Source organism: Hyla sarda, chromosome 9, assembly GCF_029499605.1.
Source record: "Hyla sarda isolate aHylSar1 chromosome 9, aHylSar1.hap1, whole genome shotgun sequence".
In the NCBI taxonomy this organism is placed as follows: domain Eukaryota; kingdom Metazoa; phylum Chordata; class Amphibia; order Anura; family Hylidae; genus Hyla; species Hyla sarda.
Genome location: NC_079197.1, coordinates 131,584,404 through 131,599,201, shown reverse-complemented (window position 1 = coordinate 131,599,201; position 14,798 = coordinate 131,584,404).

Below are 14,798 nucleotides of genomic sequence, written 5' to 3'. Positions count from 1 at the left end.
AGGGAGCGGGGCTGCGCGCGCCGGGACTGTACAGACGGGGAACGGGTCTGGTAAGCAGGCTGGGATGCGAACCGCGATCGGGCGCGTCCCGGATCGCGGATCGCATCCCTGCTAGGGACACTATCGCAGCGCTCCCGGTCAGCAGGTCTGACCGGGGCGCTGCGAGCAGGTAAACGCCGCGAGGGCTCCGGGGAGGAGCGGGGATCCGGAGCGCTCGGCGTAACAGTACCCCCTCTTTTTGGAACCCGAAAATTTGTGAATGAGGTCCTTGTCGAGGATGTTCTCCTCGGGTTCCCTTGACCTCTCCTCAGGACCATAATTCTCCCAATCTACGAGAATTTATTTTTTTACCTCATTAACCGAGAAGACATCGGAGGAACCGGAGACAGGAGCTGGAGTGACAACCTTGGAAGAGAAGCGGTTAAGGACAAGCGGTTTAAGGAGAGAAACATGAAAAGCGTTAGGAATACGGAGAGAAGGGAGAAGAATGAGTTTGTAGGAGACAGGATTGATTTGGCACTTGATTTTAAAGGGTCCAAGATAACGTGGTCCCAGTTTATAACTGGGGACACGGAAGCGGATATACTTGGCGGAGAGCCACACTTTGTCTCCAGGAGCAAAGACAGGAGGAGTTCTTCTCTTTTTGTCGGCATGCTTCTTCATCGGGGATGAGGCCTGTAGGAGGGATTTTTGAGTCTCCTTCCAGATGGTGGAGAAGTCCCGGGTAACTTCGTCAACAACAGGCAAAACTAGAAGGCGTGGGAGTGGGGAGGGGGGGGAAGAGGGTGACGGCCGTACACCACAAAGAACGGGGATTTGGCGGAGGATTCAGAGTCTTTGAAATTGTACGAGAATTCAGCCCAGGGTAGAAGATCGGCCCAATCATCCTGGCGGGAAACAAAATGTTGCAAATAGTCACCAAGGACCTGGTTAACTCTCTCTACTTGCCCATTGGATTGGGGATGATAGGAAGACGAGAAATTTAATTTGATTTTTAGTTGATTAGTTGATTACAGAGAGCTCTCCAGAATTTCAACACAAATTGAATGCCTCTATCCGAGACGATATGCGTGGGAAGCCCGTGAAGGCGAAAAATGTGCACAAAAAATTGTTTCGCCAACTGTGGCGCAGAAGGAAGGCCTGGAAGTGGAATAAAATGTACCATCTTGGAGAAACGATCAACGACCAGCCAAATGACTGTTGCCATGGGATAAAGGCAGGTCCGTTATAAAATCCATGGCAATCTGAGACCATGGTAGCTCAGGGACAGGCAGAAGATAAAGGAGGCCGGCAGGCTTCTGGCGAGGAGTCTTGCCCCGGGCACAGACTGTACAGGCCCGAACGAAATCAGCAACATCTGCTACCAGGGTAGGCCACCAATATAAACGAGAGATGAGTTGGATGGACTTCTTGACGCCAGCATGGCCGGCGAGGTGCGTGGAATGTCACCACCTAAGGATCTTGAGGCGCTGGCGTGGGTGGACGAAAGTCTTTCCAGGAGGTGTTTGTCTGATAGAAGCTGGAGAAGAGGAGATCAGACACTCAGGAGGAACAATGTGTTGCAGGGGGGTTTCCGTTTCAGAAGCATCAGAGGAACGAGAAAGGGCGTCAGCCCTGATGTTTTTGTCAGCAGGGCGAAAATGAATCTCAAAGTTAAAACGGGCAAAAAACAACGACCACCTAGCCTGGCGCGGGTTCAGCCGTTGGGCAGACTGAAGGTACGAGAGATTCTTGTGATCCGTGTAGATGATAATTGGATATTTGGAACCTTCCAGCAGATGCCTCCATTCTTCGAGGGCTAGTTTAACCCCTTAAGGACCAAGGACGTACCAGTACGTTCTTGGTCCTGCTCTCCTGATATAACGCGGGGTTACATAGTAACCCCGCATCATATCACGGCGGGCCCGGCGTCATAGTTAAGCCAGGACCCGCCTCTAATAGCGCGCAGCGCCGATCGCGGCGCTGCGCGCTATTAACCCTTTAGCCGAGCGCTCAGTGGTCTGTTCGGGATAGCTGCGGCGAAATCGCGGCTTTCCGAACAGCTTACAGGACAGCAGGAGGGCCCCTACCTGCCTCCTCGCTTTCCGATCGCCGAAAGACTGCTCAGTGCCTGAGATCCAGGCATGAGCAGTCATGCGGCAGAATCGTCGATCACTGGTTTCCTATGAGAAACCTGTGATCAATGATGAAGATCAGTGTGTGCAGTGTTATAGGTCCCTATGGGACCTATAACACTGCAAAAAAAAGTGGAAAAAAAGTGAATAAAGATCATTTAACTCCTCCCCTATTAAAAGTTTGAATCACCCCCCTTTTCCAATAAAAAAAAAACACAGTGTAAATAAAAATAAACATATATGGTATCACCGCGCGCGGAAATGTCCGACTTATAAAAATATATAATTAATTAAACCACTCGGTCAATGGCGTGCGCGCAAAAAAATTCCAAAGTCCAAAATAGTGCATTTTTGGTCACTTTTTATATCATTTAAAAATTAATAAAAAGCGATCAATAAGTCATATCAATGCAAAAATGGTACCGTTAAAAACTTCAGATCACGGCGCAAAAAATTAGCCCTCATACCGCCCCATACACGGAAAAATAAAAAAGTTATAGGGGTCAGAAGATGACAATTGTAAACGTATTAATTTTCCTGCATGTAGTCATGATTTTTTCCAGAAGTCCGACAAAATCAAACCTATATAAGTAGGGTATTATTTTAATCGTATGGACCTACAGAATAAAGATAAGGTGTAATTTTTACCGAAAAATGTACTACGTAGAAACGGAAGCCCCCAAAATTTACAAAACGGCGTTTTTTTTTCAATTTTGTCGCACAATGATTTTTTTTTTCCGTTTCACCGTAGATTTTTGGGCAAAATGACTGACGTCATTACAAAGTAGAATTGGTGGCGCGAAAAATAAGCCATCATATGGATTTTTAGGTCCAAAATTGAAAGAGTTATGATTTTTTAAAGGCAAGGAGCAAAAAACGAAAATGCAAAAACAGAAAAACCCCTGGTCCTTAAGGGGTTAATGGCGAGCAGTTCTCGATCACCAATGGAGTCATTTTTCTCCACCGGAGAGAAGGTCTTAGAAAAGAAACCACAAGTAATGTTATGTCCAGAAGAGTTTTTATGTAGGAGTACAGCTCCGGCTCCCACCGAGGAGGCGTCTACCTCCAGCAAGAAGGGTTTAGATGGATCAGGTCTAGAGAGTACAGGAGCAGAAGAAAAAGCAGTTTTGAGACGATTGAATGCCTCATCCGCTTGGGGAGACCAGGACTTAGGGTTGGCATTTTTATTGGTTAGAGCCACAATTGGAGCCACAATGGTGAAAAAATGCGGAATAAACTGTCGGTAGTAATTGGTAAACCCCAAGAAGCGTTGGATAGCTCGGAGTCCGGAGGGGCATGGCCAATATAAAACGGCTGACAGTTTGTCTGGGTCCATTTGAAGTCCCTGGCCAGAGACTAAATAACCTAGAAAGGGGAGAGATTGGCATTCAAAGAGGCATTTCTCTATCTTGGCAAATAATTGATTGTCACAGAGTCTCTGGAGCACTAGACGGACATGGCGGCGGTGTTCTTCGAGACTAGAAGAAAAAATCAGAATGTCGTCCAGGTAAACCACAACACAGGTATATAACAGGTCCCCGAAAAATTTCATTCACGAAGTCCTGGAAGACAGCAGGGGAGTTGCAGAGCCCAAAGGGCATAACCAGATATTCAAAATGTCCGTCTCTGGTATTAAATGCGGTCTTCCACTCATCCCCTTTCCTGATGTGGATGAGATTATATGCGCCTCTTAAATCCAATTTGGTGAAGATGTTAGTGCCACGTAGGCGGTCAAAGAGTTCCGAGATAAGAGGCAGGGGATAGCGTTTTTTTATAGTGATCTTATTTAAACCGCGGTAATCGATGCACGGGCGTAAGGAACCGTCTTTTTGGGAGACAAAGAAGAACCCTGCTCCGGCAGGGGATGAAGACTTGCGGATGAATCCCCTCTTTAAATTTTCTTGGATGTAGTCCGACATGGCTTGAGTCTCAGGAGCAGAAAGCGGGTAGATCCTGCACCGGGGTGGAGTAGTACCAGGAAGGAGATCAACAACATCGGCATTGTCCTGATAGGTCTTGGGGAGGCCTGGTATGGGAGGAGTCACAGAGGTTTGACTGACAGGACTGGGAGCAGACGTAAGACATTTTTTGTGGCAAGAAGGACCCCAGATCTTGATCTCCCCGGTGGTCCAGTCAAGGGTAGGAGAAGGGCGTTGGAGCCAAGGCAGGCCGAGGAGAATTTCAGAAGTGCAGTTAGAGAGGATCAGAAATTCAATTTTCTCGTGATGAGGTCCAATGCACATTAACAGGGGTTCTGTGCGGTAACACACAGTACGGTCCAATTTTTCTCCATTAACTGAAGCGATGTAGAGAGGTCTGGCGAGACTGGTCACTGGGATGTTGAACCTGTTAATGAAAGAGGCCAAAATAAAATTTCCTGCAGAGCCTGAATCCAAGAAGGCCACAGCTGAGAAGGAGGAGGTAGCAGAAGAAGAAATCCGCACAGGCACAGTAAGACGTGGAGAAGCAGAGTTCACACCTAGAGGTGTCTCACCCTTGTGCGGCATAGGAGTGCGTCTTTCCTGACGTGGAGGACGGATAGGACAATCCTTCAGGAAGTGTTCGGTACTGGCACAGTACAGGCATAGGTTCTCATTGCGGCGGCGTGTCCTCTCTTGTAGGGTCAGACGAGACCGGTCTACTTGCATAGCCTCCACGGCAGAAGGCACAGGAACGGATTGCAGTGGACCAGAGAAGAGAGGAGCCGGGGAGAGAAATCGCCTAGTGCGAACAAAGTCCATATCCTGACGGAGCTCCTGGCGTCTTTCGGAAAAACGCATGTCAATGCGGGTGGCCAAATGGATAAGTTCATGCAGGTTGGCAGGAATTTCTCGTGCGGCTAGCACATCTTTGATGTTACTGGATAGGCCTTTTTTAAAGGTCGCGCAGAGGGCCTCGTTGTTCCAAGATAATTCAGAGGCGAGGGTACGAAATTGGATGGCGTATTCGCCTACAGAAGAATTTCCTTGGACCAGGTTCAGCAAGGCAGTTTCGGCAGAAGAGGCTCGGGCTGGTTCCTCGAAGACACATTACGAACCTCAGCGAAGAAGGACTGAACAGTGGCAGTGACAGGATCATTGCGGTCCCAGAGCGGTGTGGCCCATGACAAGGCCTTCCCAGACAGGAGACTAACCACGAAAGCCACCTTTGACCGTTCAGTGGGAAATTGGTCCGACATCATCTCCAAATGCAGGGAACATTGTGAGAGAAAACCACGGCATAGTTTAGAGTCCCCATCAAATTTGTCCGGCAGGGACAAGCGGAGGCTGGAAGCGGCCACTCGCTGCGGAGGAGGTGCAGGAGCTGGCGGAGGAGATGGTTGCTGTAGCTGTGGTAGAAGCTGTTGTAGCATAACAGTCAGTTGAGACAGTTGATGGCCTTGTTGCGCTATCTGTTGCGACTGCTGGACGACCACCGTGGTAAGGTCAGCGACAACTGGCAGCGGGACCTCAGCGGGATCCATGGCCGGATCTACTGTCTGGATCCGGGTACTGTGAGGATACTGGAGGTGGATCCTCTGTGTCAGTGGGGTGATGACGTGGGCCGTACCAGGGGAACGGAGTCTATGGGGTTACTGGTATTCACCAGAGCCCGCCGCAAAGCGAGATGGACTTGCTGCGGCAGGTAACCCCCAGGTCGTTCCACCCGATAGCGACTCAACCCCGACTGACTGCTGAGAAAGGCGCGGTACAAGGGATTAGGCAAAAGCAAGGTCGGACGTAGCAGAAGGTCAGGGCAGGCAGCAAGGATCATAGCCACGGGCAATGGCAGGAGGTCTGGAACACTGGCTTGGGACATACAAGGAACGCTTTCACTGGCACAATGGCAACAAGATCCGCCAATACAGGGAAGGGGAAGTGAGGTGATATAGAGCAGTGCACAGGTGATTTCACTAATTTGGGCCAGGCGCCAATCAGCGGCGCACTGGTCCTTTAAATCGCAGAGATCCGGCACGCGTGCACCCTAGGGAGCGGGGCCACGCGCGCCGGGACTGTACAGACGGGGAACGGGTCTGGTAAGCAGGCTGGGATGCGAACCGCGAGCGGGCGCGTCCCGCATCGCGGATCGTATCCCTGCTAGGGACACTATCGCAGCGCTCCCGGTCAGCGGGTCTGACCGGGGCGCTGCGAGCAGGTAAACGCCGCGAGCGCTCCGGGGAGGAGCGGGGACCCGGAGCGCTCGGCGTAACTATAAGTACAGGAAGGATTAAGATTTTTTAATAGAAGTAATTTACAAATATGTTTTGCTGAAATGGGGGGGGGGGGGGATTTAGGAAGCCCCTATGGTGCCAGGACAACAAATAAAACCCCACATAGCATACTATTTTGGAAACTACACCCCTCAAGGAACGTAACAAGGGGTACAGTGAGCCTTAACACTCCACAGGTGTTTGATAAATATTCATGTGGGTTGTGGGATGTGAAAATGAAAAATTAGATTTTTTTACCCTAAAATGCTGGTGTTACCCCAAATTTTTCATTTTCACAAGTGGTAAAAGGAGAAAATGTCATTGTAAATTTGTAAATACATTTCTTTGGAGTAAGGACATACCTCATATTTGGGCGTAAACAGCGTGCACACCGGTCTTAGATGTGCCAGAGATCAATCAAGCAGAGTCCTTGAGCTTTGTATTTCTCCTAAGGAGCCAGAACAGTGGGGCATTACATGGGGTAAATAACTGGGGTACACTAAATAACTAAAATGGGGTACAGTGGGACATAAAATTATAAAACAGGTTATGTTCCCAGAATGACGACCCAGAGCATAGCCAAAACTAAAAAATATGCCCACCCCAAACCCTATGCTCTGAATCATCATTCTGGGAATGTGATGTGTGGCCGTCCCTAACCTGTTGCCTCAAATGAGCACACCGCTCAGGTGGAGAGAGAGAGCGCTGCGCATTTGAGGCAACATAAAAAGTCCCCGATGATAGTGACTCAGTGACCCATGACCCATTTTTTTGAAAAAATTCCCCCAGAGGTTTTATCTTTTTTTTTTTTAGATGAAACATTATTTTGGCCAATTTAGTGGTTTTATGACGTTAACATTTGGAATGTACTCTGGACTTGCTACATTGGGGTCAAATTATGGAAAATTTAAATGAGAAGGGAAAATTTAGAACTCCTTGGAAGTGTGATACTCCCTGAAGCAATCCTTAATGCAGAAGCCCAGATGATCGGGGCAAGTGTCACATTGAGTAGAGGTATCCTTCCGAATCCCCCTCTTGTAACACACTCTGAATCTTTTCTGGGTTCGTCCCTTCTTTCCAGTGTGGGGGACCTCACCTGGAAAGTGTTTGCCTGGGACAATCCAGGCGCCTATAACTTCAGTTCCTTGAGAAGTCCGGCCTGCTCTTTCCCGGTCGCCAAAGATTAGGACTTCTTCTTGGAACTGAAGGAATGTCCCTGTGTTGCCAGCGTGCTGGGACAGTACAAAAGAGTTGTACATAGCAACCTGTACCATGTAGACCGCAGCTTTTTGGTACCAAACCCTTGTTTTGCGCATGGCCACGTATGGCTTGATGACTTGATCAGAAAGATCAACTCCTCCCATATACCGATTATAGTCCAGAATACAATCGGGCTTGAGGACCGATGTTGTGGTACCTCGCACAGGGACAGGTGAGCTGCCGTTACCATGAATAATGGTCAGCAGAAGGACATCCCTCTTATCCTTATACTTGACCAGCAACAGGTTTTCATGGGTAAGGGCCCGCACCCTTGGGAATAGGTGTCTTAACAAAATTTAGAGGGAGGCCTCTCTGGCTTTTCCGCACGGTCCCACAAGTGGACGTGTATCTGGCGGCAAGGGATGTGTACAGAGGGATGCTGGTACAAAAATTGTCCACGTAAACATGGTAACCCTTATCCAGCAATGGGTGCACAAGGTCCCAAAGAGTTTCCTGCTAACATTCAGAGTAGGGGAACAATCTGGGGGTTCAATACGGGAATCTCGTTCCTCATATACTCTAAACTTGAGAGTGTACCCGAAGGTATTCTGACAAAGTTTATAGAGCTTCACGCCATACCGCGCCCACTTCGAGGGAATATACTGGTGGAAGATGAGCCTCCCCTTAAAACTGATAAGAGACTCATCGACCGAGAGGTCCCTGAGCGGTACGTAGGTCTCCCAAAATTTGGCCCCAAGATGAACGATGACCAGCCTCACTTTGTAAAGCCGGTCATAGGTGGGATCACCTCGGGGTGGACATGCCTCATTGCCTGCATAATGGAGGCGGCATTGAACCGCTTCCGTGTCATGACCATTCGTGGGGGGGTGGTGGCGGTTTCGCGGGGGAGGGTGTGTGTGATTGGTGTAACTATAACTGTATGGGCGGGGAAGCGCTGCAGCCCAAAAAAAAAATGGGGGGCCAAATGCAGTGCCCTGAAACCCTAATAGGGCCCGGGTCAAGCTGAAAAATTACGGCGGACCCTTGGGGACCTATTAGGGGTCGGGAGGGGGGGGGGGGTTTACTTGTTTGAACTTTTTTTTTTACTTTTTTACCCTACCTTTCCCTGGATTGTATTCTTTCCCTGCTCTATTGGGGGCTTCTTTTCTTCTGTGGGGGCTCCGCTCTCGGCAGAGGGGGGGTCCCTGGATTCCTCCAGCAGCTATGGCTTTGCAGGCATCAGCATAGGAGATCAGTGTGTGCAGTGCTATAGCTCCCTATGGGAGCTATAACACTGCAAAAAAAAGTGGAAAAAAAAAAAGTTAACAAAGGTCATTTAACCCCTTCCCTATTAAAAGTTTGAATCACCCCCCTTTTCCCATAAAAAAAAAACTGTGTAAACAAAAATAAACATATGTGGTATCGCCGCGTGCGAAAATGTCCGAACTATAAAAATATATAGTTAATAAAATTGTACGGTCAATGGCGTGCGCACAAATAAATTCCAAATTCCAAAAAAGTGTATTTTTGGTCACTTTTTATATAATGAAAAAATGAATAAAAAGCGATCAAAAAGTCAGATCAATACAGAAATGGTACCGATAAAATTTCAGAAAACAGCGCAAAAAATTAGTCCTCATACCGGCCCGTACGCAGAAAAATAAAAAAGTTATAGAGGTTAAAAGATGAGAATTTTTAACATATAAATTTTCCCTGTTTCGCTGTGGATTTTTTTGGTAAAATTACTAATGTCACTGCAAAGTAGAATTGGTGGCGCAAAAAATAAGCCATTATATGGATATTTAGGTGCAAAATCGAAAGCGTTATGATTTTTAGAAGGTGATGAGGAAAAAATGAAAACGGAAAAACGCTGCGTCCTTAAGGGGTTAAGTGGTTAAGGAGTAAAAGCTGAAACTGAGAAAGTGGGGAAAAAAACAAACAGGACAATAGAGTTACCAGTATGTTATCAAACTTTGTGTGACTCAGTGCAGTGTTCCAGTAAAGTCTCCCAGCTGCCACAGACTAGAATTGTCTACTAAGCTGATCCTGGTTACGATCGTAGTGATCAGGTGATCTTGTGGAGTTCCACGTTGTTGGGGCATGGGTATTTCTTGGCTAAAATAGGACAAAAACCAGGTCCACTTTCACTCAATCAAGAGCTTTCTCTAATGTTTCCATAAACATGAACGTTGTGCACTGCCAAAAGTTCTTGTGTTCTCAATGGTGAGAGGTGGGGCAGATTACTGCTCGCCATTGGCCATTGCTTATCTCTCTAAGAATAAGGTTGGCCAGTTGAACTACAACATGCACAACCATTGTCTCCATCTGGAACAGATGGAAGACCCCTTTACACTTTAGAGTGTCAAACAGTTGTGCTAAAGTCAGCTAGTTCATCCGACAAATTCAACTAAATTGCATGGGCAACATTAGAGAGGACCTTGCCAGAAATGTAACTGAAAGTTATAGGTGAGCCATAAAGGTTGTCTGAGGCTCAAGCTAAACTTATGGAGTATTGCTAAATGACTCCAGAAACCAATCCAGTTGTATGGGTTGTCTTTGGTAGACCCTTTCATTTGAATGAAGAGCTGTAATGCCAAATACAATCCATGAAGAAGAGTGACGCTGTTAAAAGGCAATTTTGTTAATGGTTGGATTTAATATTCAAACATTCCTTTTTCTAATCTCTTGTTCTGTTATTATGGGGTTAGCCATATAGCCAAAGCTTTTGCCCTTTTAGAGAGTTGCTTTACAGTAAAGGAAACAATAGACTTTAAAGGCATGCTCTGTCGCCTGTGCAAAGGTCATATTGCAGGGATGACTATTACCTATTTTGAATGGCCTGATCCAATCTCATCTACTTTTATCACCCACAACTATAATCCTGTCTGTGATGATGAGAAGGAAACCGTTAAAAAGTTTTCTCTACAGAACAGGAAGAGTTAGCTTTCTATTAGGACTAGTGACCGAATATAACTGCAAAATGTCTAGATTATTTTAAATTATTGATAGTAAAATTGAAAATGAAAAACAAAAATTATAGAAAAATATGTTTAACATTAAAATAAACTTAGATAATAGCTCTTTATTTCATTACACATTCCCTTTAAAGTAGAAAGTAGGTATGTTTTATTTTATTTTATACGACCTCTTAACCCCTTAACAACAACGGACATAAATGAACATCCTGTGCAGAGGTACTTTGAGCACCAGGATGTGCATTTACATCCTGTACATGACCGCAAGCACTGGGGTGGTGCTCGCGTCATGCACTGCAGGTCCCCGCTGCTATCAGCAGCCAGGGACCCCCAGGTAATGGCGGACATCAGCGATCACGCAGATCACAGCATCAATACAGATCACAGCATCTGCATCAATGTGCATGTGTAAATGGATGATCGGATCACCCGCGGCGCTGCCGTGGGATCTGGTGATCTAAAATGGTGGATGAAGGCTTAAAGAAGCGCCGTTACTGGCGTGAAACAGTCTGTCCTGGTGTACGTCCCCGCCTCCCTCCACTTACCTGCTTCTGTTACCTGGAATGTCGTAATAAAGCTTAGTTGAAACCTGGTGAGTGCAGTCCTGCTCTCTTGATCATATATCATTTTAATTGTATTAACCCACAGAATAAATAAAACACGTAATTTTTACCGTAATGTGTACAGTGTGAAAACGAAACCCTCCAAAATTTGCATAATTGTGGCTTTCATTTAAATTTCCTCACAAAAAAAAAATTGTTTTGGGTTTGACGTACATTTTATGGTAAAATGAGAGGTGTCATTACAAAGTAAAATTGGTCACGCAAAAATCAAGCCCTCATATGGGTCTGAGGATGGAAATATAACAGAGTTATGATTTTTAGAAGGCGAGGAGGAAAAAACAAAAACGTTAAAATACAATTGTCCTGGTCCTTAAATGGTCACTCATTAAAACTAATTTTTGCTATTGCACTCCTTATGGTAAATAAAATATATTTCTAATACACTTTGTTTAAAAAAAAAAGTTTTCTATGTTTTATTTGTGCTTTAAAAAAAGCTCAAGAGCACATTTTCCCCATCTCATACACAGACTTTGGACCAATGCCCAAACACAGGAAGTGCAGCCTGGAGTGCTGAGGGGTGTGTGTGCAGCCTCATTCAATCATAGCTCCTCTCACACTTAACTGCCGTATGCTGTTGGTTGGACACCCCCCCTCAGCACTCCAGGCTTCACTAATAAGGGGTACAGTGAGCATTTATGCCCCACAAGTGTCTGACAGATTTTTGGAACAGTGGTCCGTGAAAATTAATAATGTAATTTCTCATTTGCACAGCCCACTGTTCCAAAGATCTGTCAAACGCCAGTGGGGTGTAAATACTCACTGCACCCCTTATTACATTCCATGAGGGGTGTAGTTTCAAAAATGGGGCCACATGTGGGGGGGTCCACTGTTCTGGCACCATGGGGTGCTTTGTTTACGCATAAGGCCCCCGACATCTATTCCAACCAAATTCTCTGTCCAAAAGTTCAATGGCGCTCCTTCCCTTCTGAGCATTGTAGTGCGCCAGCAGAGCACTTGACGTACACACATGGGGTATTTCCATACTCAAAAGAAATGGGGTTACAAATTTGGGGGGGGGGAAATTTCTCCTATTACCCCTTGTAAAAATGTACAATTTGGAGAAAAACCAGCATTTTAGTGAAATCTTTTTTTTCATTTACATATCCGACTCTACTGAAAAGTTGTCAAACACCTGTGGGGTCTTAAGGCTCACTGTACCCCTTGTTATGTTCATTGAGGGGTGTAGTATGCCTTATGTTTTTTTTTATTTTTTTATTTTTTTTTATTGCTCTTTTGGCACCATAGGAGCTTCCTGAATGGGACATGCCCCCTAAAAACCATTTCAGCAAAATGTGCTTTCCAAAAGCCAAATGTGACTCCTTCTCTTCTGAGCATTGTAGTTGGCCCGCAGAGCATTTTACGTCCTAACATGGGGTATTTCCATACTCAGAAGAAATGGGGTTACAAATTTTGGGGGGCATTTTCTCCCATTACCCTTTATAAAAATGGTAAATTTGGGGGGGGGAAAATGCACTTTAGAAAATTTTGTGACAAATTAGAAAATTGCTGCTGAACTTTGAAGCCCTCTGGTGTCTTTCAAAAGTAAAAACATGTAAACTTTATGATGCCAACATAAAGTAGACATATTGTATATGTGAATAAATACAACATATATTTGGAATGTCTATTTTCCTTCAAAGTTAGAAAAATGCTAAATTTTCAAATTTTTCATGACATTTTGGAATTTTTCACCAAGAAATGATGCAAGTATTGACGAAGTTTTACCACTATGTTAAAGTAGAATATGTCACGAAAAACATTCTCAGAATCAAATTCAGAAGTAAAATCATCCCATAGTTAATAATGCTTAAGGTGACAGTGGTCAGATGTGCAAAAAATGCTCCCGTCCTTAAGGTGAAAATGCGCTGGGTCCTTAAGGGGTTAAATATGATGTAAAATATCAGTATAACATAAAAGTTATTTGACCTCTAAAGTCATATATTAAGGGTAAACAAAATGTTGTCAATGGCAAATTATACATTTTTCTACTGGGTTCAGGGATAACATTCACGTGTATAAAGATATGTATTATACATAATTTCTTGGTTCAAAGTAGAGAGGAAAAAGAAAACAGCAAAATATTACAGGAGTCTATATCAGGCAACCTTAAAAGAAGGTCAGGGAAATCAGACAAAGGATTGTCTGGATGAGGCAGCTCAGTTTTGTCTTTAATACAATTCAAAGCACTGTAATAATTGTAAATCACTCCAGCGTTGCTATAGCAACTAGCACAATATTTGCATACTGTACTTTGAGGTCTCATAACTCTTGCAAAATCTATTCCAAAATGGTAAATGGGCTACATTAATTTTTTAGTTTACTAAAAAGGGTTAAAGTATTTTTGCGGCAACACATGAAGAACTTGTTATCTATGGCCTTTTAGCCTTATATGACTATGTGCATATAAGCCATGAATAGGAAAATGGAGTTACAAGCCAAAGTGCTTTTAGGGCAGAGACATTGCTAGCACTGGGCAATTCTCTCTCATTGTCTGGACCTCCAGGCGTCTTCCAGATGCAGTGAAGTAAAATGGTGTTAGCACCCTGTTCTACTATCCAATCATAGGTTATGCCGTATATACTCGAGTATAAGCCGACCCGAATATAAGCCGAGGCCCCTAATTTCACCCCAAAAACCCAGGAAAAGTTATTGACTCGACTATAAGCCTAGGGTGGGAAATACATCATTCCCCCATGTCATCATCCCCCCCTGTCATCATCCAGACCCACGTCATTAACACCCCCATCATCATCACCACGTCATCATCACCCTGTCATCATCACCGCCTGTCATCATCACCCCGTCATCATCACCCTGTCATTTTCACCCCATCATCATCACCCTCGTCATCATTACCCTGTCATATTCACCCCCATCATCATCCCCTTCGTCATCCCCCCCTTCATCATCACCGCCTGTCAATCCCTTTCAGTGGTCTTCAACCTGCGGACCTCCAGTGGTTGCAAAACTTCAACTCCCAGCATGGCTGTCCGGGCATCCTGGGAGTTGTAGTTTTGAAACATCTGGAGGTCCGCAGGTTGAAGACCACTGCAGCCTTTGTTATAATCCAGACCCCCCCCCCTTTAGTTTTCTACTAACCTCCCCTCGGTGGGAAGGAAGGGTGAGCTGGTCCGGGCCATCTATGCTGCAGGGACCGTCCGGTGGGGAAGGTTAGTCGTTGCGGGCTGTCCATTTTCACAGGGTGGCCCTCTTCTCCGCTCCGGGCCGGCCCCGGACTAGTGACATTGCCTTGACGATGATGCACAGGGACGTTCATGCACAGGTGCGTCTGCTGTGCACGGACGTCCCTGTGCATCGTCGTCAAGGCAACGCCACTAGTCTGGGGCCGGCCCGGAGTGGAGAAGAGGGCCTCCCGGTGAAAATGGACAGCCCGGAACGACTAACCCTCCCCACCGGACGGTCCCTGCAGCATAGATGGCCTGGACCAGCTCACCCTTCCTTCCCACCGAGGGGAGGTGAGTAGAAAACTAAAGGGGGGGGGTGGTCTGGATGATGACGAAGGCCGCAATGGTCTTCAACCTGCGGACCTCCAGATGTTTCAAAAATACAACTCCCATCATGCCCGGAGTTATAGTTTTGCAACATCTGGAGGTCCGCAGGTTGAAGAGCACTCAGAAAGGATTGACAGGCGGAGAGTTCACTCGAGTATAAGCCAAGGGGGTCGTTTTCAGCACGA